This window comes from Solanum pennellii, chromosome 1, assembly GCF_001406875.1.
Source record: "Solanum pennellii chromosome 1, SPENNV200".
Lineage (NCBI taxonomy): Eukaryota > Viridiplantae > Streptophyta > Magnoliopsida > Solanales > Solanaceae > Solanum > Solanum pennellii.
In genome coordinates this window covers 62851739-62864137 of record NC_028637.1, presented here as the reverse complement: position 1 = coordinate 62864137, position 12399 = coordinate 62851739, and positions in this window count along the sequence as shown.

The following is a 12399-nucleotide window of genomic DNA, read 5'->3' as shown; positions in this document are numbered from 1 at the left end:
AGCAAAAGTTCTTTCAGTTTGGGGACAAACCTATAGGTCTATTATATTTCATAATATTTGTTACCAATTAAAAAGAAGTATATATCTCAGTTAAGGCTGCAACATAAAATAGGTCACCGATTTTGAAGATAGATTCACTAAAATAATTTACTTTCAATGAATCATCTTGATATTATCTTAATAATAGTGAATGTGTACAAATGATTTATATAGGCAAAAAACCCTACTAAATTGATGTAAATACAAAACATTAACATGCCAACTTTCTTGAAATTACTTCTATCTTTATATATAAAATAAAAATAATAATAATAATAATAATAATAAAGATATATAAAATAAAAAAAGAAGGAACGGTCTTGCTAAAAGCCTAAAAATTAAAACAATAGCCTGCACCATTGCTAAAAGCCTAAAAATGAAAGCAGGCAGGAGCCAACACCACTCCATTTCTTATTGTGTAAAGCAATGTATATTTTCTTTATGACACGTCTCCCTTTTACTAATGCATTCCATCTCATATAATTATTATAACCCCTTTCCCCTATCTTCCCTTTTTTATTTTAAATTTAAATATTAATCCAGAAAGAAAAAAAATTATAAACACTTCTTGTACATATACATCTCTATGTTTCATATTTATTTATTTATTATAATAATTATAATTATAAATTATTATTCAGATTCTTTTCGTTAGAGATTTTGAGATTCAGGCAAAATAAATGAACATATTAGAAATTAAAATCAAGTTTAAGAAAATCTTAAGATATATATAATGTAAAAAAAGGAGGAACAATCTTTGCTAAAAGACTAAAAAATGAAAACAGTAGCCTACACCAAGTCTAAAAGCCTAAAAAGTAGGAGCCTACACACTCCATTTGTCTTTGTGCAAAGCAATGTATATTTTCGTTTAGACACGTATCCCTTTTACTGCTGTAGTCCATCTCATATAATTATTACAAACACTTTCCCTGTCTTTCCTTTTTTTATTTTAAATTTAAATATTAATCTAGAAAGAAAATAATTATAAACACTTCTTATACATATAAATTTTGAGATTCAGACAAAATGAATGAACATATCAGAAATTAAAATCCAGTTCAAGAAGATGAAGCAAGAAGTTTGTATATATAAAAAATTTTATGAACATTTTTTCTCTTAAGATGTTCATATCTACAGATCAATAACCATTTAATTTTATAAAAATCATTGAAGCAAGAAGTTTGTTGATATAAAAAAAATTTATCAATAATTTTTATTTTAAGATGGATTTCATATCTGCAGATCAATAACAATTTAATTTTACAACACTCTGTTTAATAAAATCATATGTATTCATATATATATATATATATATATATAATTTTAAGTTGCACATTGAATTTGAAGAAGGAACCAACGTTGTAGTCTCTTCGCAACCTTCTTGAGAGCCAGTACTGAAGAAAATGCATGTTGGTTTGCCGGTCGTTCTCCAGAAAACTCCACTAGAATCAAGAAACACCTTAAATTAAGCACACATCATTCCAACCCCATCTTTTCTCTTAGAATGTACATATTTTATTTGAAGCTGATGAAACTGGAAAAAGTACAAAGCAGAAAAGTAAAAAATCTAGAACTTTAACGATACTTCTACTAAGCTAGCTACATTCTCGAGTATTCTACATCTGTGACTTGCATATCTGCAGAAATTTAACTTAAAATTACGGATGGGTTTGAGACCATTTTTTACCAAAGAAAGAAATACATGAAGTTTTGAATTGTAAATCGATTAATGGTTATTGAAAGAAGAGAGATGGAAGAAATTATGCTTTAGAATTATGTTTGAGTAAGTCTTTGTGCTTTGGATGAATTGAACTTTTTTGTTTAAATAGAGACCGATGGTTCTACAAAGATGGAAGAGAAATGGATCTACAAAATCTTGCTATTGAAATTGAAATTTGTCCTTTTTTGATGTGAAATTACATATTTGTGCTTCTTACTTTTTGAAATGAAATTTGTCCATTTGTTACTAATTAATATAAAATGACCAGTATACCCTTGGTCGTCCTCCCACCACTTTTGTATATAGTAGTAACTAGATACTTGAAGGCCTGTTTACATGCACAATATAATTAATTATCTTTAGAATTTTAATGTTTTTAAAAAATTACCTAAATTCACATCTTATTTTCTTATAGTTTCTAAAATTTCTTCCTTTTGTAAAAATTACAAAATCCCCTCTCAAAGACATCCCGTCCTCTGTCAGATACATCACTATCTCCTTTTATATATATCTCTATCCTCTTTCGAATACATTTTTATCCCCTCTTGAATACATATCTATCCTCTCTTGGATACATATCTCTCCTCTCGGATACACCCATATTCCCTTTCGAATACACTTCTCCCCTCTCGGATTCATCCGTGAGATATGTGTCTGCAAGTTCCCTGAATAGCCTCACGATCGATGTATCCACATTTCTACTAATGTATCTGAAAATTAACAATTCTATGATTCCTTTGTAATTTTAAAAAGAGTAGGAATATATTTTAATTAGATTTTAACACTATGAAAGTTCATGTAATTTAATTTACATGGCATATTTTTCTTTGTAGTCAATTTCAAAAGAATGATTTATTAATATATGTAATAACATTTTCACTTTAAAATATTCATTTTGTTCTTAGTAAGATGATTTATAATCTGCCTTGAAGATATTTATTTTCTTCGTTTTTTATTTTCAATTGTAATCTTGTATTTTTTGTTATCTAGTAAGTTTTTCACTAACATAATCATATGAATATCTATTGTTTGTTTTGTGCCACGAGTTCTAAAAGTGCTTTTTTAAATAAAAAAGATACTTCATGCTAAGTCAGATAAATATTACATAAATCAAACTGGAGTGATAACAAACTTTAGATTATTTTTATATTTATGAAATTTAAGTTTTTGTAACTATTTTGCCTATTAACAAAATTCAAAATGAAAATACTAAAGCTTTTTCACAATTTTATAGTGTTTTTTTAATCAATACTTTGTCGATAATACCCAAAATTGTGATAAAAACAAGGTAATAAAGTAACATAATTTTGAAATTTCAAGTGTTGATATCAATTGAGAAAATATTTATTTTTAAGTTGTAAAACATTTATAATCTAATATTTGATATGCTCCTAATTTCTATCGACAAATGACACTAATTTATCATAATTGAAGTTTCTAAGAAGTAAAAATTAAGACTAAGAAGTGCAAACTCACTATTATATGAAGGTTATTATGAGTTGATTGTCACTCGTTAATATGTCATATGTTAATTGTATTAATGAAATAACATGACAATTATAAGAGATAATTTATATCATACGAATATATATGGTTTGTTTTGGGCCACGAGTTCTAAAAGTGTTTTTTTAATAAAAAAGATACTTCATGCTAAGTCAAATAAATATTACATAAATCAAACTGGAGTGATTACAAACTTTAGAGTAATTTTATATTTATGAAATTTAAGTTTTTGTAACTATTTTGCCTTTCAACAAAATTCAAAATGAAAATACTAAAGCTTTTTCACAATTATTTTTGATAGTATTTTTTTAATCCAAATTTTGTCGATAATAACAAAAATTGTGATAAAAACAAGGTGATAATGTAACATAATTTTTAAATTAAGTGTTGATATCAATTGAGAAAACATTTATTTCTAAGTTGTAAAACATTTATAATCTCATATTTAATATGCTCCTAATTATTATCGACAAATGACACTAAATTATCATAATTTAAGTTTGTAAGAAGTAGAAATTAAGACTAAGAAGTGCAGACTCATTATTATATGAAGGTCATTATGAGTTGATTGTCACTCGTTAATATGTCATATGCTAATTGTATTAATGAAACAACATGAAAATTATAACAGATAATTTATATTATATGAATATATTTGGTTTGTTTTGGGCCACGAGTTCTAAAAGTGCTTTTTTTAAATAAAAAAGATACTTCATTTTAAGTCAAATAAATATTACATAAATCAAATTGGAGTGATTACAAACTTTAGATTAATTTTAAATTTATCAAATTTATGTTTTTGTAACTATTTTGCCTTTTAACAAAATTCAAAATGAAAATACTAAAGCTTTTTCACAATTATTTTTTATACTGTCTTTTTAATCAATATTTTGTCGATAATAACCAAAATTGTGATAAAAATACGGTGATAAAGTAACATAATTTTGAAATTAAATTGTTGATATCAATTGAGAAAACATTTATTTTTAAGTTGTAAAACTTTTATATTCTAATATTTAATATGCTCCTAATTACTATAGAAAAATACCACTAATTAATGATAATTCAAGTTTGTAAGAAGTAGAAATTAAGACTAAGAAGTACAGACTCACTATTATATGAAGGTCATTATGAGTTGATTGTTACTCGTTACTATGTCATAAGTTAATTGTATTAATGAAACAACATGAAAATTATAAGAGATAATTTATTTATATTTGAAAATTATTTATGAAAAATGGAGTAAAAATTACATATTTAAATATGTTTATGTCGCATACTAATTTATTATGAAAATTAACAAATCTGATTTTTTTATGAGGAATTGGTATGAATACTTTTATATGTCCTCCTAGTAAGAAGTTCTTTACTTTATAATATAGAGGAATATTACTTAAAATAAGTTATCATGTCAATATTAATATAATTTTTAGAAAAATATAACACCCTGTAGACAAAACAGACCAAAAATTAGTTTATCAGAAAAATCTACAGGTGCTACCAACGGTGGCATCGACAGACCGTAGCCTGAACAACGGTCCGTCCTGCACAACTGCGATGGGATCAGAAACTCCCAAAAATTTAACCCTAGAAAAATTGGTTAAGTCTTGGACGACGGACGAACTTACGGTCCGTAGGTCAAATGACGGTCCGTAGTCCATGACCAACGATCAAGACTCCCTTCAACCACTCTCTGACAAGATCTATGGATGACCAGCATGGTTCGTAGGTGGACCCCTGGTCCGTAGGTGAAAAATTTGCAGCCTGTTAAAGGGAAATGAAGTTGGGTCAACTTAAAATGATCATAAATCTTAGCACAAAATTTATTAGCTCTCCCATGACCTACCCACAGATATATAATTTAATTATCTTTCCATAGCCACCGACCTTGCTAAAATCAGACCTCCGAGTAAAACGTTATGCCCATTTTAGTAAAGGCATGTCGAACAACATCACGACGGATCCAACGACACGGCGTCGGGCGCACGACGGACCGTCAGTCTTGACCGTCGTGAGGCCCTACAACAACCTTCCCACGGGTCTATTTTGACCTTTCCCACTCCGTTTAAAGCCTAAGTTACGTCGTTTTGACCCTAAATCATCAGATTTTAGTCATTTTAAGCCTAGAAACATAATAAAAACATATCCAAGTCAAATCATTAAATCAAAACTTAGAAAATTAGAAGCAATAGAAGAGAAAAAAGACAAGAACCCTAGTTCAAGAAAACTGCAAGCTCCAGAAGTTCCAGCCTCGAAACTTATGTATATTTCCGTGGAATTCATCACCAGGTATGTGGGATTTGACTAGTGGATTCCTTTCACCCATTGGGTCTTTTGTTTCTCTCAGTTCTTGATTGTCTTATCATGATTAAACCTAGGGTTTCTATAACTTTGATATAATTTCATGAATTTATTGAATATATGTTCCAAATCAGATTATCATGTTACTACTCAGATTATCGCATGAATTTCAGAACCCTAGCTTCGTATTTCTTTAGTTCTTGAATTACACATGCTAGGTCGTTTATTTAAGACACTTCAAATATACATGCCTCAGTTATAAATGCATCATTACCAGATTAATTGTTGCATTCTCAGTTTGCATGTTTAGTTTTGAGCTATCCAGTTTTTACAGAAATTAAGATATAATCAGTTAATTTACAGAATTCATTGGGAGTAGCATAATACCTAGTTGGACTAGGGTTTAGCGTACCTTATAGTCCCAGAACTACTAGTCAAGTAGGTTGTTAGTCCCCTCTATGGGCAATCAGTTTAGTGATCACGCCAGTATGCCTTTATACCTTTGGCAGGGTATATCGGGTCCTCTCGATGGGGCGTATACATAGGACTCCACATTTAGCTCATGTGATTTTACTATCGGTTATTAGTAACTCCAATAGTTCAGTTAGACTCTCTGCATTGAACATTTATTAATATATTCAGTATTCAGTTTCAGCATGTTATAAATTGTTCATTGCGTCCAGTTAGCTCAGAAATCAGCACATCACATTTATACTTGTTTTTGTGCTTGTTCAGTTATGTTTTATTTCTACTTTACTCTATCCTACATGATTAGTACCTTTCAAGTACTTACACATACGTGCTCTACATCTTCTCGTGATGTAGGTTCAGGTTCTCAGCATCGAGATCACTCATAGATCGATTTCCCGATCTCTAGTTCAGTAGATTCTGTGGTGCGTCCTCATTCTCTGAGGACAACAGAAATGTGTTTCAGTTCAGTCTTTAGTAATTTAGTTTTAGTTTTTGCTAGATTTAGCTGGGGCTTGTCCCAGTATTTCTAGTCTAGTTTAGGGGCTATTTTCAGACAGTTAGATTCAGCTTAATATTGAGTTAATATTTCTTTTGTATTACACTCATTATTTTTAAATATCCGTGTCGGCATATCGAGGGTTGCTCGAGGCGTGAGAAAACTTGGTATCAGAGCACTAGGTTAAAGAGTCCTATGATGTCTGAAAAAGCTGCACTAAGTAGAGTCGTTTTCATGGTTGTGAAGTGCACCACATCTAATGAGAGGGAGGCTATGACGTGTTTTAGGAAAACATCATTTTTCTTGTTGCTCTTATCGTGCGTAAGGTATGATCAAATTCCATTCTAACTTGACGTTGTGCGCTTAAGATCATGCCTTCTTGTAGAGCTTAGGCATGGAATGTTAATGCACGCAACGCTAATGCAGTTCCTCTAGTACCTATTAAGGAAGTTAAAATGCAATGTTTCAGAACGCTAATTCAGCCTTTGTCTCGGAATATGACCAACCAGAACAATCGGGTTCATGATCCTATGAATGAAAATAGTGGATCAGCAGCAGCAAGGTTCCGTGACTTTGTTAGGATGAATCCGCCTGAGTTCTTTGGATCGTAGACTAATGAAGATCCTCAGAATTTATTGGATGAAATCAAGAAGATCTTTGAGGGGATGCAGGTTACTGGGAATTATCGGGTTGAGTTGGTGTTATACCATCTGAAAGACGTGGTCATATCTAGTACACCCAGTGGAAGGAGAATAGGGGTGCAAATGCAGCTCCTATTACTTGGGAGTGCTTCAACGAGACTTTTCTCGACAGGTTTTTTCCAACAGAGTTGAGAGAAGCAAAGGCCCAAGAATTCATGAACTTGAGGCAGGGAAACATGACAGTCAAAGAGTATGGGCTGAAGTTTCACCAACTCTCTAGGTATGCTACTCACATGGTTGCTGACTCCAGAGCTCAGATGAATAAGTTCTTGTGTGGAGTATCAGATTTGGTGAAGACAGAGTGCAGAATGCTATGTTGCTGGGAGATATGAACATCTCTATGTTTATGACTCATGCTCACCGGGTTGAGGTTTATAAGCTTAGGGAACAGGCTAAGGAAAATAAGAAGTTTAGGACTAGGAACTATGACTATTCTCAGCACAAATCGGGTGGTGGAAATCTCTCGGAGGGTCAGCAGAAGTTTTCAGCTCCAGCCCCTTCATCAGCTAGTGTTCCATCCTTCAAGAATAGATATTTTAGGATTAATGAAAATTTTAATTATACTATATAGAAAATAAATCTATACAAAGTTTAATATCTCATTAAATAGACAAATTATTAGTCTATATTCAAAAATTTAAGAATTTTTTTTTTTGAAAATGTTGTCCATATATATTTGATTGTTCTGTCAATAAAAATCTAACACCACTTTCTTGATGTCATAATATAATATTGATTCAAACATTCTCGAATCTTTATGAATTGAATAATTTACCCTTGGTCGTCCTCAACTTGGCTCTTCTATATAATAAAATATAGACTAAATAATTGAAGGCTCGTTCACGGGCCCTATAAATTAATTATTTGTATAATTTTAATGTTTTCTTACCTTTATTCATATATTATTTATTATACTTCCTAAAATTTTATAGGATTCAAAAAAGATACAAAAATCCCCAATCAGATACATCTCTCTCTTATGTCAGATACATCACTTTTTTCTCTCGAATACATACATATCCTCTCTCGAATACATATTCATTCCCCTTTGAATACATCTTTGTCGTCTCTTGGATACATCTCTCTCCTCTCGGGTACATCCATATTCCCTCTCAATTATAGCTCTCTCCCTCGGTTTTATCCGTGAGCTATATGTCTACAAGTTTTATGAATAAAAATATATCATGGCCAATGTATTTGCACGTCTGCTGATAAATCTTATTTTTTTTAATTCTAAGAATTTTTTTGTAAATTGAAAAGGAGTAGAGATATAATGTATTAACTCTAAAAACTATGAAAAATTATGTCATTTTAACTTTAATTTTAACTTATGTGACATATTTTTTTCAGTAGTTTCAAAAGAATAATGTGTTCATATATTTAATAACATATTTGATTTTAAAATATACCTTTTATTTTTAATAAGAAGATTTATAGTCATATGAGCATCTATGGTTTGTTTTAGATCACGAGTTTTATAACTGATTTTTTTTTAAAAAAAAAAAACTTCATTTTAAGTCAAATAAACATTACATAAATCGAAATTGAGTGAGTGCAAACTTTAGTTAATTTTTTTAAACTATTTTTCCGTTTGACAAAATTTAAAATGAATATGCTAAACCTTTTTCACAAGTATGTTCTACAATTTTTTTTATCAATATCTAGTCGATAATAACAAAAATTTTAATATAAATAATGTAATAAAGTAACGTAATTCTGAAATTCAAGTATTGATATTAACTGAGAAAATATTTATTTATAAATTATAAAGCATTCATAATCTAATATTTAATATGTTTTTTACTCTAGACGAATGATACAAATTTATCATAATTCAAGATTGTAAGAAGTATAAATCAAGACTAAAAAGTGCAACCCACTATTATATGAAGGTCAATCAGTAGTATATCTAATGTGGAGATTTCCTAAATATATGATATATAAATTTATGAAAAATTAATTTTTGATTCCATATATTTGTACTATTTCAAAATTTATCCCGTTAATTGGTTATGCATTTAATTAACTACAATTATGCGGTCATTATTTATCAAATCTTTCATTATCAATTCTATATTCTTCTTTTTTGTCTCTTTAGAATTGTAATATTTTTATTTTCTTATTTAAGTGACAATTTTTAAAGATAAACAGATATTATGTTGGAGATAAAATAGGTTTAGTAAAATTATGTGAATACTTATGTTTAAAAAACCTTATATGTAAGTAAAAAGAAAATTACATGCACGGAATTAAAATAAAATAAATATTATTTTGGATATAAATTTGGTTCAATAAAACTATATAAATACTTATGTTTAAAAAAATTATATATAATTAAAAAGGAAATTACATATGTGGAAGATTGTAGGATTATACTGGATACGTTGTACTAGTAATAAACATAAATGAACGATTCGAATTTTCAAGAGTATAAAAAGTAAAAATATTTTTAACATTATTATTATAATCAAACCAATACAAATTGATTTTTAAAAATAAAGTAAAATGAGTTTGTGGGTCACACATGTAATAAATTTTTTGTGACACTTCAAAATGAAAATTGAATTCTTCTAGAAAACTATTTTGACAATTAATTATACAATTATAAATTTAGAACTTTGCCCTTAATAATGTTTAAAATTACAAAATTGTTATTGGTCATCCTCATCATATCTCTTCTATATAATAGAAACTAGATATTAGGTGTCCGCGCTAGGGCAGACCCAACATATGTTAGTTTTTTTTACTTCCAACTTATGTGGACAAATGAAGTTTGAAGAAATGAACTAAATTTTTTATATGTATTTTTTTAAAAAAAATATTTTAAATTATTAATTTATGTACCATTTTGTGTCATTTTTGATTAATAAATGTTACCACATCTGTTTTATTTTATGTGATGCAAGTGATTTTAGGAAAGTCAAATAAATTTCTTATATGATTCTCACATATTTTTAGTTGTCATTTCACTGTAATTCATAGTACTTTGTAGTTTTTACGTTATTTTCAAACAATATATGCAACTTTTTTTCTTTCGATAAAAATAATGGAGTCAACCAAATTTCAGTATATTTTTAAACTATGTTTTTCTAAAAGTATCATTAATTGTTACATTGCATTTTAAGCTTCTTTTTTTTAAATATAATTTTCAAATATGTAACAAATTAGAAATTAAAATGAAGAATTAGAGTTTTCAAATCATTATATTTCTATATTAAAATGTTCAAATCTTTAAAACTCCACATTTATGCACAAGTTAATAGAAGGAAGCCAAACGATTATTTTTAAAAATATATATATGAAAGCTCATTTTAATAACTACACATATATATTTCATATTTAATATATGAATCCCTCCTTCTCGATTTATATGAACTTATTTTTTTTTATTTCAAAAAGAAAATAACTTCTGAATTTTAATTTTTGTATATAGCATATTTAAGATCACAAAACTAATAAATATTTCAATACACAAAATTTAATATGCATATAAATTTTAATTTTAATTTTGATTGATTTCACCTAATATTATAGTTAATATATAATTATTAAGAGCTAAATGTAATCATTATTCATTTACTTTCATAAAATAAATAGATATTGCAATAACTCATAAAAAATGAAGAAATAACTAAAATGAGGTAATACTAATAATAATAACTAAAGATGTTTCTAGAATTATTTCATTTTCTTGTTATCATTCGTGGTAGATTTTTACTTGCATGAAACTACATTTTTACCTTTGATCATCGTTCACTTCACATATAGAAAGATGTTTCTAGAATTATTTATTCTTGATAGATTTTTGTTAGAACGAAAATACATTTTTATTCTTAGTGATCTTAAATACTAATATATCATCCTATTCATTTTTAGTCGTAAAGTTACTATTTAACATCTTTTTCTTTAATTTCAATATAAATATATGTTATTAATTTTATCACACTTATTCATTTTCATGTATATTAGTTAGAGCGAAAATAAGGATAAAAATAATTAATTCGTGATAAATTTTTATATAAAATGTAGGCATTTTTTATAAGTATAATGAATAGAAAAAAATATTAATAATAAAATTAAAGTAATAGTAAAATAGATATCACAATAAATCACAAAATAAAAATATTGAAGTAATAACCAAATAAGTTAATGGTAATAATAATAACTTAAGATGTTTTTTAGAACCATTTGTTAGCCTGAAATTACATTTTTACGCTTGATCATTATTTACTTCATATATAGAAAGATGTTTCTAGAATTATAAATTATATTTCTTATAGATTTTTGTTTGCGTGAAATTATATTTTTTACCCTTGTTCGTCCTCCAACTTCACTCTTCTATATAATAGAAACTAGATAACTGAAGGCCGATCACCTGCCCAATATAATTAATTATCTTTTTCAATTTAAAATTATATTTTAACCTAAATTCTCATTTTATTTTATTATAGTTTCTAAAATTTTCTACCATTTAAAAAATTACAAAAACCACCCTCAGATACATCCCTATTCTTGATCCGGTACATCACAATCTCCTCTCGGGTAAATCTCTAACCTCTTTCAAATACATCTTTATCCCCTCTTGAAATCATCTCCTCTAGGATATAGTCATATTCCCTCTCGAATACACTCCTCCCAACTCGAATTCATCCGTGAAATATGTGTCTGCAGGTTTTTTAAATAGTGCCACGACCGATGTATCCACATTTCTGTTGATGTATCCAAAAAATTTTAATTCTAACATTTTTTTGTAATTTGAAAAAGAGTATGGATATAATGTAATTAATTCTTAACACTATGAAAATTTATGTAATTTTTATTTAATTTATGTGACATTGTAACGACCTGTTTAGTCATTTTGAGCAGCATATTTTATTTCTGGAAAAACTGGCTGAGTCGACGGATCCCACGACGGACCGTCATGGGCACGACGGACCGTCGAGGGGGTCTCGTTCCAAAATACTTAGAATTCTGAAATTTGGGTACTGAAATCGACTCTCTGAACTTCGTAACGGAATGGCAGGACGGACCGTCGTGGGCACGACGGACCGTCACAGACCCTTTAGTAGGAATTGAGTCTCTGAACTATGTGACGAAGCAGCAGGACGGACCGTCGCAGGCGCGACGGGCGGTCACAGGGTGCGTAAATCCCAGGCTGGGTCGGATTT